General features: G+C 40.4%; 2 long non-coding RNA genes across 2 annotated transcripts; both read right to left on the reverse strand.

Annotated features, from left to right (window-relative positions):
- Positions 1-551: 551 nt before the first annotated feature.
- Positions 552-11,229, reverse strand: LOC114667037 (uncharacterized). Its single transcript, XR_007933678.1, has 6 exons — positions 11,168-11,229; positions 11,033-11,092; positions 5,601-5,675; positions 5,355-5,414; positions 3,371-3,415; positions 552-3,193 (listed from the first exon to the last, which is right to left on the reverse strand). It is a non-coding gene; the product is annotated as an uncharacterized LOC114667037 (long non-coding RNA).
- A 368-nt stretch (positions 11,230-11,597) lies between these two features.
- LOC127526055 (uncharacterized) lies at positions 11,598-15,799 on the reverse strand. The gene is made up of 3 exons (XR_007933680.1): positions 15,709-15,799; positions 14,542-14,572; positions 11,598-11,658 (listed from the first exon to the last, which is right to left on the reverse strand). It is a non-coding gene; the product is annotated as an uncharacterized LOC127526055 (long non-coding RNA).
- Between the last annotated feature and the right edge of the window lie 987 nt (positions 15,800-16,786).

Here is a 16,786-nt window from a genome sequence, read left to right on the forward strand (position 1 = left end):
AAAGGCACATTGCATTTATTCATTTTACGGGTTGTGGCAGGAGGCTGGGGTGCAGACCAAGCCGGGATGCCTGGAAGGACCAGGAGGCGGTATATACATCCCCCGGGCCATGAAGGGGCAACCTCCTTGAATAAGGAGGGGACCACGGGGACGGAGCCAGGAGGCTCAAACCCACTGGGGCCTGTGGCAGCCGCCAAGGGGCGCTCTGAGTGTCGTGGAGCCCGGGAAACCTACACTTCCGCCACACCTGGGCAGGTGGAGGAAGAACCTTCCAGGGACACCCTGAGTGCTTCCGGATGCTCTTGCAGCACTTCCGCCACACCAGGAAGTGCTGCCGGAAGGTCATCAATGAGCACCTAGAGCCCATCCGGGTGAATATAAAAGGGGCCGCCTTCCTACAGTCAAGGACCTAGTGTCGGGAGCTGGAGCAGGACGAAGCTCCAGTGACAGGTGGAAGAAAGGTGGCCCACGGACATTTCAGAAGCCCATGGTGAGGGGTGTTTGGTGTGGGAGCCCTGTGTGTTGTGTGGAACTTTTGTGGAGAATAAAACAAGGAACTGATGTTTGTCTGATGGTGTTCGGGTGGCCTCTCACAGGGTGCAAAAAATTGCGTGAAAAATGACTGCTTTACTTTTGCAGCTGAGGAATCCTCAACAAATCCCCAAAGGTCTTGAGCCATCTTCACGTGATTTTGTGTTGCATCTGGGGGGACACTGAAGAGATCCTGAAGTCAGCAAAAAGATGTTGTGGAAGTCATCCATCATCTCAGAAGGAGTTTCTGCGCAACTTGAATCGGCTGGCTACAAGAAAGCAGTTGACGATTGTGCTTTCTTTCACTGCATCCTATGATTCCCGGAGAAGTTCCACAGCATCCAGCAGATGTTTTCATCACGATCTGTCAGCCACTTTAGTGCCAGCCTTCTCCCGTTGCATGGGTCCTAATCTGAGATCCTGAGTTGGTTTGTCACATGGTGGGTGCGGCAATACGCTGTATCAGTGCGTGCTCCTAACCTCCTCCTCCTTCGGTAGAAGTGCTTGATAATCTTAATGATGCCGCAATCCATCGGTTGTGTATGTGTAGTAGTATTGGAAGGGAGGAAGAAAGAAGAGTTCAATGTGTTGTAAATTTGTGACAAGAGGATGTGCCGGTTGTTATCTGATACACTGGACTGTTATTTGCTCTCAGCCGTTCAGCTTCATGAACATGCTTTTTCAGACCATTTCTCATTGGCGAAAATGTTAAATAACATACTGAAGAGTAATGAGAGAAGTTTAATAAAAGCACTGCGCCAAGTGTGTAGGATAAGAAATTACTTAAAAAGCCGTATCCGGCTATATTGATAATCCGGTTAATTCAATAATTAATTTGAGCACCAAAAATATCGAGTTATCCAGATTTGACTGTATTTATATACACACACATAAATATATATGAAAATAATGGATGAGTTATTAAATTTAAAATTTTTGTGACACAATCAGAGGGGACAACCCCTCCCCATTGGACTTCTCATATACCCAGGACTGTGAATGACACACACAAATCAAATTAATCAATGGGTAGTTTAAAAGGCTCAAATCAGTAAAGTGAATCAGAACATCCATCACTAGTTATTTACAGTTATACCAAAAAAAGTATTTATTATGGAAAGCCAGCTTTCAGAATATGAGACACCCACTGTTGCTACTACACCATCAAACCACTCGGTTTTTATAGCTGTAGTGGGAAAGTGACAAGGAAAATTCATGCAAATATCTACAAACAAAAAGGTACACAAAAAGTAATACAACAGCACTATATATGTACATACTGTATTTAGATGTTTATCATTAATTCCTTTATAGTTGTGACTGCATTTTATGTTTCCTTTAGTTTCAAAAATGTATGGTTTTTACTGCGATAAAGCACAAGTATTCAGAGAGAGGTGAATAACATGATGTGAATTGTGGTTGACTTGTGGGCCAAATGGTGTCTATGATGTCCTACGCTGCTGCTGCATGCATTATGCCTTACTGCTATTTTATGCTTACTGCAATGACCCAAGCACTAAGAATAATACAGGGAAAAGCAGACAGACCAAAATAAAATAGTAAATAAGTATAAAAAAATGAAAGATACATTGAAAAAACTGTTAAATGACCTCAGATATTGATAGTAATATCCATAAACCTATAAACCCTTGAATTGCTCAGTGCTACCATATTCCTCATTCTGATGTCCTTTCTTAAAGGGATACAAGGATAGCCACTCCGTATTTTCTCTATTTTGTTCACTGCATGAAGTGGTAACCAGTGGCACAGCTAGAATGGTGGTTCAGGTTAAAGTTGAAAAAATGAAAGACATCATCTATGAATTTGGCATATTTGAACATCAACTTGAGAAAAGAGAACTACCTGAGGACTGGAAAGTTACTCCAGATTCCAAGAAGGTAGACAAAATGGATCCTGGTAATTACAGAGCAGTAAGACTTACTTCTGTGCCATGCAAACTTAAGGAAGCTAACTTAAAAAGTAAATTTGATAAGTCCCTATATTTAATCAATATACTAAACAACAGCCAGCATGGGTTTATGAGAGGAAGATGCTGCCAAACTAATTTGTCAGATTTCTTTGAGTGGGCTCCTGCAACAGTTGACAAAGCAATTTACTTAGACTTTCAAAAAGCCATTGATACACACGCGTCCCACACTGGATCTTTGAGAAAACTAACAGTCATCGCGGGCCGTATGTAACATGTTTTGGATATTAATTAAGCAAGTTACTTTAAAAATGTCCTAGGGCTGGGTCTGGCCTGTGGGCCTCAACTTTGACACCCCTGTTGTAGCTTGATTTTTAGTGATTTTGCTGCTATTTTATTATTATTTTCCATCATACTGTGGACTTTTTCTGGGCCCCCGTAATGTACTGCAGTCAAAATTAAGAACCACTGCAGTCAAAGAGTAAGCCTTGGTCACCCCCATTGCATTCAATGGATCTATTATCACTGAACATTTTCATTGTGTTCTTCTTTTCATTAACTATTTCTATTCACCAGAATAGACACAGAACACATCCAGATTATTACTCCGTGCAAATCAGAAGAAGCCGATTTAGAAGTACAAGTGTGGCTGCCCAAGCAGAGGCATGCCAGGTGAAGACCTTGTGGTGGCTGTTGTTTCGCAGATGTTACATTAGAAACCACGATATGCTCATTCTGTGAAACAAAGAAAAGAGAAAATAAAATCAGTCAGTAGTTGTGGCCAAAAGAGGGAAATGGATGGAAGTGCCAGTGGACTGAAAATTGTTATCTAGCAGTTTCTGAGAGCCAATTTTAATAATAGAAATCTGTTTTTTTCTTTAATGTTATCCAAAAAATAGTAAAGTCGGTTACCTCCTTATTTCTTGTTAGCTGTGTGAGACGTTGCTTGAGAAGCATCTGCAAAATCACAAATGTTCATTAGCAAAAGTAACTTGAGGAAAAAATAAAAGCGAGGAAAATGTCTGGCATATGTAAGCGTGATCTGGCTAATTACAGTAAATAAATGATGAATGTATCGAAACAGTTAAATGTTATTTTCGTGTTGGAAAGAAAAGAAGGTAAGAGACACAACAGTTTGACTGTACACTCTTAATAAGGCGTGTAACTGAAGAGGAAAGAGCAGGTATCACACGTAAATAGCAGGGAACAAAATAGATAATAGGAGCGAAAGCAGAGTGAAGATGTGAAAAAGCTGCCATTAGAGAAGATGAAGAAAAAGATTAAAAACATTAAAGATGAAAGAAAAGATTAACAAGCTAGTTTGTCATTGATGCCATGAGAAAGATGTGATTCCAGGATAAGAATGAGATGAGCTTCTTCTGTTTTCCTTTGAAGCCTTGTGAAAGACCAAAAATAGAGAAAAGTGTGGCTACGATCGAGGGATGTGAAGTGTTCTACACAAGACTTTGCAAGGTCGTTCATCTTAAAGGCTCAAAGTTCTACCACAAATGATCTGCTAGCTGTCTCCCAGTTTCTCCTCTGCCTAGATCCTTCCTACAATAAATGAAGTAAGGAAGATATTTACACTGTTATGAGCTACATAATTAAATATTGAATTTACATTAGGGACCTGACACAAGGGTATTGTTGGTGACATATTTAATGGGGACTGTGGCTCCACTCTTCGAAATGAATTACGGTTAAGAAGTTAGGTGATTGACAGAGGAGATTAAGAAAGGGTTAGGGAAAAAAGGATCCAGTGGAAGGAGCAGTCTGCAAAATGGGGAAATTTTGTTTACAGTGTCCAGTGTGACTGCGGTAGGCTGGTGCCCTGCCTGGGGTTTGTTTCCTGCCTTGCACCCTGTGTTGGCTGGGATTGGCTCCAGCAGACCCCTGTGACCCTGTAGTTAGGATATAGTGGGTTGGATAATGGATGGATGGTTATCCAGTGTGAGGTGTGTTTCATTACTTAGTTTCTATCTTGCTGTGAATAAAACAGTGTCTGTTCTTGGCTTGACTGAGAGTACTGCCCACAAACATAAGAAGGTCACATCCTCCATCGATGAAGAACTTCCTTATTCTGAGTGTTCCATCACAGAACTCAATCTCATTGTTGCAAGGCAGTGGAGTGTAAGGAACTAGAAGACCGCATCTGGTGGATTGTGTGCAGTTCTGTTCACCGCAGTACAAGAAAGACATAGCAGCACTTGAAACGTAAAAACATGTGTGACAGACACAATTAATTAAACCTATTTTAGTCACAATTGGAGGAGACCTAATCTATGGCTTCAGAATCCACAAAGACATCGATAAAGTAGATCCAACAACATTCTTTCAGCTTAAGGGTGAATCACATTCTCGAGGATATCAGTGGAAATTAAGGGGAAGTGCATTTAAAACTGAAGCACTTCTTTATGCAAAGAGTTGTGGGATCCTGGAGCAAATTATCGAGACATGGAGTTAAAGCAGGAACCTTAACAAGAAGAATCTGGATGAGATACTGGGACAGTTTAGCTATTGGCCGAATAAACAAGCTTGATGGACTAAATGGTCTCCTCTCATTTGTCAAATTTCTTATGTAACTGTGAAAGAGGCAGCAAGTGTTCGGAGTGCCAGAGATGAGATGTGCTGTAGAGATGGTAGCTGTGAATCACACCGAGGTTTAAAGTCCTTGAAATCTGAGAGAGAGTCTGATGTCAAATGATGGCAGAGTTGTGGTAAAAAACTATTTTCTATACCTGAGCGATGGGTTAAAACCAGTGAAATTATTAATAAATAATCAAACTATACTGAAGTAATGCCTTGTTAGAGTGCTAACCATTTGCACCATTTTGTTCTTTGCATCCTCAAATCTGCCCAATTTTCTCCATCAATACCCCAGCCAACGCTGCCTTACCTGAAGAACTGTTTAATGTGACATTGGAGTACATGGCATCAGACACTGTAGGTATTCTCCCTGCCAAGGCAAACAAATTAAAATAATTATGTTCATATGTAAATAGAATTACATGTCTACATCCTCACAGGAGAAAAGACCATCATGTTAGAACTATAGCACTATGTGACAAATGTAGAAATTAGTGAGTGTTTCTTCTGAGAAGTTGAACCAACCTTATCTACTGTTCAATTGATGATGACTCACCTTGCTTCTTCTTTGATTTTTCTTTTGCAAGATTTGAGTAAAGAACATCTTTGTCGGATGATGCAGTAGATTATTCTGGAAGAAGTTAAAAGCAACTAATGGGCACCAGTGAGTGCACCTCGGTCATAAATAGATATTTACCCTGAGAACCAGATTTCACAGTTTTAGATTACATGGAAGTCTCTCCCAGGTTAGCAACATAAATTCTAAAAGAAATGCAAAAGGTCGGCCACCACTGACTGAAGTCTATTTTGGTATGAAAGAAAATGCATTTGTGAACAACATGGCTTACATTCGGAATTCATTCTGTTTGAGTATTTGAACTATTATTTAGTTCAGTTTACTCAAGTGGTCAAAATACATTCAAGACATAAGAAACACCAAAGATAGGAAATAGAAACTAAACCTGTGGGTGTTTTGCTGTTTTTGTATTATCGTCGACTCTTCTGAGGAGACGTGTGTAAGACATTGATCATAATATGTGCACTGAGTTCAGAGAGTAGTCAGATTCCTTCACTTTCTACACACTTGCTGAAAAGAAAATATATTTTTCTGGCAGGATTGCTGAAGGCTGTGTGAGGAACATTTAGTGATTAGATGACCTTTACTAATCACGTGCAATGTTCTAGCTTGACAGAAGCTGAAGCATGCTAAAGAAGAATACAGTGATCCCTCGCTATATCGCGCTTCACCTTTCGCGGCTTCACTCTATCGCGGATTTTATATGTAAGCATATTTAAATATATATCGCTGATTTTTTGCTGGTTCGCGGATTTCTGAGGACAATGGGTCTTTTAATTTCTGGTACATGCTTCCTCAGTTGGTTTGCCCAGTTGATTTCATACAAGGGACGCTATTGGCAGATGGCTGAGAAGCTACCCAACTTACTTTTCTTTCTCTCTCTCTTGCGCTGACTATCTGTGATCCTGACGTAGGGGGTGTGAGCAGGGGGGCTGTTCGCACACCTAGACTATACGGACGCTCGTCTAAAAATGCTGAAAGATTATCTTCATGTTGCTACCTTCTGTGTGCAGCTTTTAAGTATGCTGCATGGTGCTTCGCATACTTAAAAGCTCAAAGGGCACGTATTGATTTTTGACTTTGTTTCTCTAACTCTCTCTCTCTGCTCTTGACGGAGGGGGTGTGAGCTGCCGCCTTCAACAGCTTTGTGCCCCGGTGCTTCGCATACTTAAAAGCAAACAGCCCTATTGATTTATTTGCTCCTTTGAAGAGGAAGATATGTTTGCATTCTTTTAATTGTGAGACAGAACTGTCATCTCTGTCTTGTCATGGAGCACAGTTTAAACTTTTGAAAAAGAGACAAATGTTTGTTTGCAGTGTTTGAATAACGTTCCTGTCTCTCTACAACCTCCTGTGTTTCTGCACAAATCTGTGACCCAAGCATGACAATATAAAAATAACCATATAAACATATGGTTTCTACTTCGCGGATTTTCTTATTTCGCGGGTGGCTCTGGAACGCAACCCCCGCGATGGAGGAGGGATTACTGTATGCTAAAATGGTGGAAGGAGGCCTAATACATATAGAGCACTGGTCAGTGGAAAGTGCGGATGACTATTTTTTAGGACTAAGAAGTTTCATGAGGAGTTTTAAGGCCTCTCAGGAGCCTCGAAAAGCTGGGGGCCACTGTAGACAGATGGAAGTCCTCTATGGTTAACAGAAATGCCTCCAACTACTCGAAAAAGGGACCTACAATAGTCAAAGACCTTACTGAAAGACTGTAAGACATCTGTATTGTTCCATGGCTTCTCTTTGGCTGTATGTACAAATTATATTGTGACGTGTGAGTCTCTGTCTTGCACCCCACAACTCGAGGCTGAATCTCAGTACTTTGTAAAACCAACTTTATTCCGCTTGAAACAGGAACAGCATGGTGATTTATTGTAGTGGGATCTACCACTCTCCTAAACACAGACACAGCAATCAGGCAGGGTTGTGGCCAGGTTAGTGGCCATGTCATCCTGTTCCCTGCACTTATAATGTTCTTAGCATCACCCATTGATGGCAAGTGCTTATACTGTGACCGCAATCAATTCAGATCTGCTTTAGCTGCGAGCAGCTTCCGCGTTGGGAAACCACGATTGACCCGGCAACTGATAAACTGTCTTCCATAGACGTGGTGATTAAGCTTTGGGATGCTCTTCAGCATGTCTTCCCATTGGGGGAGTCCCAAACGAGTTTAGAAACCTTACAATATTATATATACTATAGTGCATGTTACAAGAGAGAGATTGGGAGCATACGCTGATAGTGCATTGTCACACCCACCACACCACCTGGATTGGGACCCGAGTGCAGCAGGTGACACCTCAGCACCACACTGGAACAGTGTGAGGTTTTTTTTACAGTGGCTGGAGTGCCAATCCTGACAGTTTTTCCCTGTAAGTTGTAGGACCTCAAAAGACCTGCTTGCAGAGCTGGATGCAGATTAACATCATGCCGGGATGGAGCAATTGCAGGTTAAAGACCTTACTCAAGGCCTCAACAGTGTAGAGTCTTTTCTGGGGTTTCTGGGATTCAGAACTGCAGCCTTTTGATTACCGGCGCAGATCCCTAGCTTCAGAGCCACCACTCCGTTAGGAATGAATCTTCTTCCAATTGTCCTTTTGCACCAAATTTCTCTTGTCTTAACATCTCCACCATGATTTACTGGGAAGCGATATGTAAAAGTTCAAAACATGAGGTGCAATTCTAAAGGAACATGTTCTCTCAACAGTTGCCTGTTGAATACAGTATCGACTCCTCTTTGTTTTTAACTTCTGGTCCACTCTTCTTTTAATTTGTGGTCCACTCTTCGGCTTTTCAACTGCCTGTTTTGCTAGAATCTGCCAGTTAGGAAGCCCAAAAATCTGTGCTAGAAGATGACACTAACACACAAGTCTAGGAGCCTGAAGATCATCTGTGATCATACAACAATGTTAAATTTGGGACTGTGGTCTATTAACAAGACTTTGGCATAACGATTTTTATTATTCAGGTGTGTCAGGACGTTTTGAAATGCAAGGAATAAGGCATCACTTTAAGTTTCATGTGCCTCAGCAACAGTGTCTCAAAGTATTTTATCTCAATGAGGGTAAACCTAAGTTAGCAATACTTGTTGTCATCTTCAAGCAGGTGAGAACCTTAGATTCTTTATATGAAGCATTAAAAATGGATGTGCGTAATTGGTTGCTGCAAGTTTATAAATCACTCCCTGTAGCCAAAGGTTTGAAGTGTGTTACTGTAGACGTTTATCCCACAGTACATAATTTTCACCAAAAACTAAGGCCATAAATTGACACAGCTGAAGTATCCAAAGTATACAAACCAGCTGACAAAGAGAAACCAGTACCACCATGCAGCCTGACAGGGAGACAGGAAGAGACAAGTGGCGGCAACTCTGACAGTCTATTACAAGTAAACAGTTGTACCCTTCCATTCAGTGGTCAGTGTATATTGCTGCAGTGACGGGGTGCTATTTTTTATCTAAGCTATGCCAACAAAAAGATTGCATCCATGTTTGGAAATTGCATGCTCTTATTTTAGGAACCTTTGACTTTGAAGAAAGTATAAAAGCTCTCACAATTTCCGATGGACAACATCGTTTCTACCGGTGCCTAGAATATGCAACCCGTACTTTTGAAGTTGACGAGACCGATTTTCAGGACCCCATAACAGTATTGGGGTTTGTCAAGAGCTTCCTTCGGGCTTTAATCTGCAGTGTAAGCTGACATTAAACAGAAGCTAAGTGTATTCCATCCAAGTTTTATTCCCTTTCTTTATCATGAAATTAGTGCCATATCACTTTAGAAGGATATAGCATTTTATTATATTTCTACACCAGTAACGGCGCACTACACGATAACATGCAGTGAATACACTTGACCTGAGCATTCCTAGTTTTTATCCTCTTTCTCTGTACGTTTATCATTCATTTGCTCAGAGGTTGATGCGCTTGCTGCTTCCTGAGCAGCTCTTCTTTTCTCCACCCTAGTGGCCCGTCCTTCTCTTCTTTCGTCGGTAATTTTTTGTGTTAAATCCGATTAAGTCAGTGTTTGTGTCGCAATTACTTAGTACGTTTTCCTTAATTTTTCACTTAAGTTCGCACTTAAGTCAATCTGCCTCAAGAATGATTTAAGATATGAAGAGGTAGGGGAAGAGACGGAGAAGGTGGTAGGAATGAGACCGGCGCCCATACGTCCTGCTGGCCGCTGCCGAGAGTTGATTCTACAATTAAATAAAATAAAAATAAAAAGAGGAATAACCTTGGAGGTCAATCATCACCTCGAAAGCGGATAGTAGACGTCACGTAGTATATGTGTACCAAATTTCAGGTCAATAGTTCAAACGGTTTGCGAGCGACAGGTGATTTAAAATCCTGGACAGACAAACGGACAGCCATGGTAGCATATTATATAAAAAGATAGGTTTTGGTTAAATAAAATGTGTAATATCTAACAAACATATTCCCGAAGAGCATGAGCCCCCTGCTGGATGCACTCCATGACACACTAATGATGTTGACTCAATGAAGAATCTTCCTAGCATCATCCACCAAATTACTGAACAATAAATCACATGATGCTGGAGACATTCACTCTGACGGAATTTCGTTATCACAATCAAATGCAGAAAGCATTAAATTCATCCCAAACAAGAAGCTGGGGAGAGTGGAAGTCCATACTGGCTTAAGATAGTATTAATGATTTTCTAAAATACTGTGCTAAGTTCAACTGGTCCATGCCCATTAATTATTATTTTTTCCAGGATTAACTGCTACCAATTCCAAATACACCTTAGAAATGTAGATGTCATTACATATTAACCACAAGCAAAGGTCGTATCACAATGTTAGTTTAGTGGACATGTTCCCAAAGCTGCTCACTACGTTTCTTAAAAGATTTTATGAAATTGACCTTAGCTAACAAAAAGTCCTGTGGTTTCTGATCCTTCATTGTCACTTATTATAATCCTGCTGAACATCTAAAAAATGTATTAGCCGTTGTCACACATGCGCATCCATTGATCATCCTCCAGGCTCTTCTGAGATATGCATGTCCACCCTGGGTTGACAGGGGGTGCTGCTGCTATCCTTACCATCAGTTTTTCCCACCACAGTGGTGAGTCGACGCCCAGTGATGGCAACTAACTCCGCCCCTTCCTGTCCCACCGCTACATATCCCGGAAAGAAGTGTTACCCTCTATGAGAACACGCCACACAGGACAGAGGTCCTTCCCACCATGACTATCATAGGCTTTACCAGCCGAGAAAACATTTGTCGTGCTTGGACCCTGACGTTTGTTTGTTTAGCGCAACTGAGCGCATATTTTGTTTGGCCTGTTGTCATAATTAAATGGGATGGCACCTGAACATTTTCTCCTTGTGTACCTGCAGCTCCCTCCAGCAACCACACCATATTAATATACAAACCTTTGTGGATTTTAACCTCTGAGTACAATGTAGCAGCAATGCTGTTCACAGAAGGTCCTCCTAAAAACAACGAGAGTCATGAGGAGGGTGTAAAAGAGCAGAATACGTAGAACATGACCAAGTGAGGACTCTCACCTTTTTTCTTTTCCTTTGGAAGGTCTACCAACTCCGAGTATGTGATTTCCATGTTTTCTTCTATAGGATATTATAGATGCAGATGTTACATTTTGTCTTGTTTAAAATTTAAGCAGTCATGTTCAATAATTAATAAAATGAAGCTTGAAGTAATATAGCATTCTGATTTACTTTAAATAAAAAAAAAAACAATGAAAATAGTATTAGCAATTCATGCAAATGCCATTTAACAGTTTAATAAAATAACTGGACAAAAATGCAACAAAGGTGGAACACTCAATAATTTATTTATCTGCATACGTGCAGTTGTATTTTTTAAAGTATGGGTTTGAATTTCCCTGTTGTTCCAGTATATTATATTTGCAAATCTGTGTACGCACTCAAAGAGAGAGCATTATATGAAAAAACTAAACAGAATTCTCCCACCTTCCTTATCAATCTGGACAGCCCCCCGATTGGGGGTAATCGCAGTCTTTTTCTTTTCTTTTCTCCTACAAGAAGCACAAATTTCAAAATGGAATAATGATTGAAGACAAACTGCATCTATAATACACACTGGCCAGGAAGTGCTTGTTCACCTTGTCTTCTCTTTTAGCTGTAATGCACCTCTGACCACCAGGGGTCACTGCTGCACTCCACACGACTTCACTTTTTTCTTATTTTTGAGTTTCTCCGGTTTTTTGGTACAGCATAAAAATTAACGATCAGTGACACCTATTTGGGGTTTCCGCTTACAACAAATGCTGTATTTATACAGAGCTTAAAAGTAGTTTCCAAAATTTAAAAACAAACATATCAGAAATGAATAGGAATATATTGTACAAATTATTTTACACTTTTCATTTCCTAAAATCTTAGTACAAAAATGTTTGAAATTTCATTTCCAGCCATACAGTTTAAACATGAAGTGATATATTGCTGCTACTTCTTTGTCTTGTCTTTGCACAATGTCTTGTCTTGTTTGTGTTTTAATTTCAATTTTTAATTTTAATATTTAATTTTTATTTGCACTTCATCTTATTACACTGTGGACCCTTAGCTTCGCAATTTCGTCTATCTGTATACTTGTATATGGTTGAGATGACAATAAAGTTTGCTTTGACTTGACATTGACTTTAATAGACATGGGGCCTGGTGTGCCAGATGCGAGTACTCAAAATGGCTCAACAGCATTGCAGGACAGATGCTCTATGCTTGCTTTTTAATTTACAGCCACTCTCTTCAAACAGCCTGCTGACAATGTTAGATGTTATTAGCAACAGACCAGGAGACTTAATGCTGTTTTTGAGACAGAAACCAGAACAGACAGGTACAGTATAGATAGACTGTGGAGTGCTACCAAAAACCAGAGGGTTCCACCATTATCAGAGTGAAGCAAGCATTGCCAGGAGTTGTATACTACACTTCGGTTCCTCCCAGCATTCCTGTCACCAGTTTCCGGTCCCCCCTTATTTAAGTTCCCTCCAGACACTACGAGGAGGTCGATTGTAATGATTAGACATCAGAACTTTGACCATATTTTTTTGTTTGTAATTAATTCTGTACAGTATACGGGGCCGGAAACCCCAAACCTTGTTGACATTTCTGTCTCCTTATTACAAGAGCTTCATGCACCATCTGAGATCACAAAAAAAACTTCAGAATGCTGAAGCACGAATCTTTTTTAAAACACAGAACATCCTGTGGCCTGTCAAATACTGCATACGGTTTATAGATAGATAGATAGATAGATCTGTCCTACTCCTCCCAACTCTGGCTCGCTTGCTCCCTCCCACGTGATTTGCAGAGTAATGGGGATTGAGGAAGAGAGGTGAAAAAGAGAGTGCAGGCAGGATGGAGTGGGTGAAGAAGAGTGTCAGGAGTGATTTGTGACAGACGGGTATCAGCAAGAGTGACAGGGAAGGTCTACAGGACGGTAGTGGGACCAGCTATGTTATATGGGTTGGAGACGGTGGCACAGGAGACAGAGCTGGAGGTGGCAGAATGCTAAGATTTGCATTGGGTGTGATGAGGATGGACAGATTTAGAAATGAGGACATTAGAGAGTCAGCTCAAGTTGGATAGTTGGGAGACAAAGTCAGAGAGGCGAGATTGCGTTGGTTTGGACATGTGCAGAGGAGAGATGCTGAGTATATTGGGAGAAGGATGCTAAAGATAGAGCTGCCAGGTAAGTGGAAAAGAGGAAGGTCTAAGAGAAGATTTATAGATGTGGTGAGAGAGGACATGCAAATGATGGGGGTAACAGAATAAGATGCAGAAGAGAGGAAGATGTGGAAGAAGATGATCCGCTGTGGCAAACCCTAACGGGAGCAGCCGAAAGAAGAAGTAGATAGATAGATAGATAGATAATGACAAACAGACCACTTTTAAATACACACCAGAATAATGAAAAAGTGCAAGAAAACTGTAAAGTAAGAAAACTTCTGACTTGGCTTCTGATAGAAAGAGCAACAAGAGCTGAATATGCTTAAACATATTTAATAAGGTCACAACATGGCACATTCACATAAAACTCCATGGCTAATCAGTTTGCACTCCACATCTTACAATTGAGAAAGAAAGTGACATGGATATGGAGTTGAGTTCACATTCACTGACCAGGATGCAAATTGAACCCATAACCCCAGTGATGTGAGGTGGCAGTGCCACCATGCCACTCTTACTAATTATCCACTGACTGAAATAAAAATGTTGTCTTATACGGAACTTAAATGTATGTAGATGGAAACACAAAGAAGGTTACAATTACTGAACTGATTTGAGGTGATTTTTTTTATACTGAAGTACAAATGTAGAGAGGAATCAATTTAAATTTCTGCCATGACCGATGTATGTAAATTCAAGAAAGACATTAAGAAAAGCATTTGAGTAACACTTACTATTTTAATAATAATAATAATAATAATAATAATAATAGACTATTTATATAGCACCTTTCCCATGCTCAGTACTATTTCTACTGTCGTGATTAGCACTGGCACCTTGCATTTCTAGAATTCTGGGCTCAAGTCCCTCGTGTCTTTATGGGTTTTCCTCCAACATTCAAAGATGTGCATGTTAGACTAACAGGCAACTGTGAGGTGTCCAGGGTGGCTGTGCTCATGAGTGTGTCCTGTGATGCACTGGCACCCCTCCAATAGTTGGTTTCCACCATGATGTGGAAATTAGTAAGTGGGTTAGGAATGGTTTGATGGATTATTTAAATTTTGATTTCCATTACAACAGTACGTATTCTATACAATTACCTTCATATCTGTAAGGCTGCTCAGATGTAATTTCAAAGAAAACAAAACATCTGTATATACTAAGTTAGGTAAAACAAATTTGATGGTCTATTGCAACATAAATAAATTTTTGTAAGTACCAACACTCACCTGGCCTTCTTACCCTCAGTGAATGTTGAATCTGCAGTTAAAAATGCAAACCATTTTTAAAAAATTGCAAAAAAGAAAAAAACTACTATTTCAGAGGTTCTTCAAGTTCTCTAGAAATGTAAAACTCATTAACAAAGGAGGACCATATGGACATGCTGGCTCCTCCTGGTAGGTCTGCATTAGTAGAGCTCCAATTTTCTGCTGAAGAACACAATAAATGGACACTAATTCGTCACAAATACAGCGTGAGAGACGTTACAGGCAGTTACTATCTGCTTGTCCTTCATGTTCATCTGTAATCATCTCGTCCTGCAAGGGAAATACTTGTAAAGTATTTATCAAAAATCCTTTCCACTTCTCTGAACACATTATTCTCACACAAAATACTTTTTCATTTGTTTGTTTCGCCTTATTTCTTAGATATCTTTTCTTTTTCTTCATATCTTCATCTTTTCCCACTTCTATGTGGTGTTGATGTGTTTGATCAACTTTCTCCATACAGCTCAGTCCTTCACCTCCTCGCCAGTCAAACCCTTTTCATTCAGATCTTCTTTTACTTTATCCATCCACCTCTGCTTTGGCCTCCCTCGCTTTCTCTTCCCTTGGACTTCCATTCCCATCATTCTTTTGCCCACATATTTATTGTTGCTACTCATCACATGTCCATACCACATCAAGCTACTTTCCTGTACTTTCTTAGATATCTCTCCCACTTCTGTTGTACCTCTGATTGTCTCATTTCTTATTCATCCCTTTTTTATAACTCCACACATCCATCTCAACATTCTCATTTCTGCCACATTTAACTTCTTCTCCTGTGCCCCCTTTACTGTCCATGTTTCAGCTCCATACATCATTGCTGGTCTTATCACCGTCTTAAAAACTTTACCTTTAACCTTTAACTTAACTCTTTGTCCACACAATACTCCTGATACCTTCTTCCAATTGTTCCATTCACACTGCACTCTCTGGGTTATCTCTACATCTAATTCTCCATCTTGCACTGCCACTGATCCAAGATATTTAAATTTATCCACTCTTTTCAATTGCTCTCCCTGCAAGCTAACTTCTGCACTTCAGTAAAATGCTCCATTGCTGAAAAAGATTAAAACTACAATCCAAACAGCGCCCCTCTGTGGGAGATGAGGATTTGTGTAGTCCACTTACCTCGAGTCCTATGACATACAAACAGCAGCAGCAGGAGTAGTAAAAGAAACAGAGCGAGTCCGACACTGACTAAGACAATAGTGAGAGGGAACTCTGGAGACAGAGAGGGAAAAAAGAAATAATGAGAAGAATTGCTGGTGTGTGAATGTTATTTAAAAAAATATTTTACATTGGTTAAGTACATTTACCTATTTAAAGTATGGTTTTATTTACAGTAAATGCAACTCTTCAATTAAAAGTAAGGAGACTCAACAAGTTTTACACCATTTGGTAACTTGAATTTTATTTTCAAATAAAGTAAATAGAGTGTCACACACGCGCGCATGGGGAGCTGCGGAAAGACCCGACGAGCAGCGTAACACATCATGCCAGGGGATTAAGGCGGGGTACTTACCTTTCTTTTTCTTCTTCCCACAGAAAGACAGAAACAACGCCACCGTAACCCTCCCTGGACTCCGTAAACACGCGCTACCACTTCCGCATTCCATTCCTCCCTCTGGTCCCCCCCTTGATGATGTCACGGCTCCCATACTACACTTCGGTTCCTCCCAGCATTCCTGTCACCAGTTTCTGTTCCCCCCTTATTTAAGTGTAATGATTAGACATCAGAACTTTGACCGTATTTTTTTGTTTGTAATTAATAATGTAATTGTTTGTAATTTGTTCAGTATATGGGGCCGGAAAGCCCAAACCTTGTTGACGTTTCTGTCTCCTTATTACAAGAGCTTCATGCACCATCTGAGATCACAAAAAAAACTTCAGAATGCTGAAGCACGAATCTTTCTTCACCACAGAACATCCTGTGGCCTGTCAAATACTGCATATGGTTTATAGATAGATAGATAGATCTGTCCTACTCCTCCCAACTCTGGCTCGCTTGCTGGGTTCACAACAGTCCTGTAAATATTCCTTGACCCAGAAGTGCTTCTGTTCTTCCTCTTACGTGATTTTCCAGCACTTCCGGATCAAGTTTTTCATCAGCCCGGAAGTACTTCTGGATCTCCATCCTCATGACTCGACATTCGTTCTGCTGCTATAAGGGAGGCATGACTCCCCCGGTCCTTCCATAGCACCCCCT

Source organism: Erpetoichthys calabaricus, chromosome 16 (genome assembly GCF_900747795.2).
Source record: "Erpetoichthys calabaricus chromosome 16, fErpCal1.3, whole genome shotgun sequence".
NCBI lineage: Eukaryota > Metazoa > Chordata > Cladistia > Polypteriformes > Polypteridae > Erpetoichthys > Erpetoichthys calabaricus.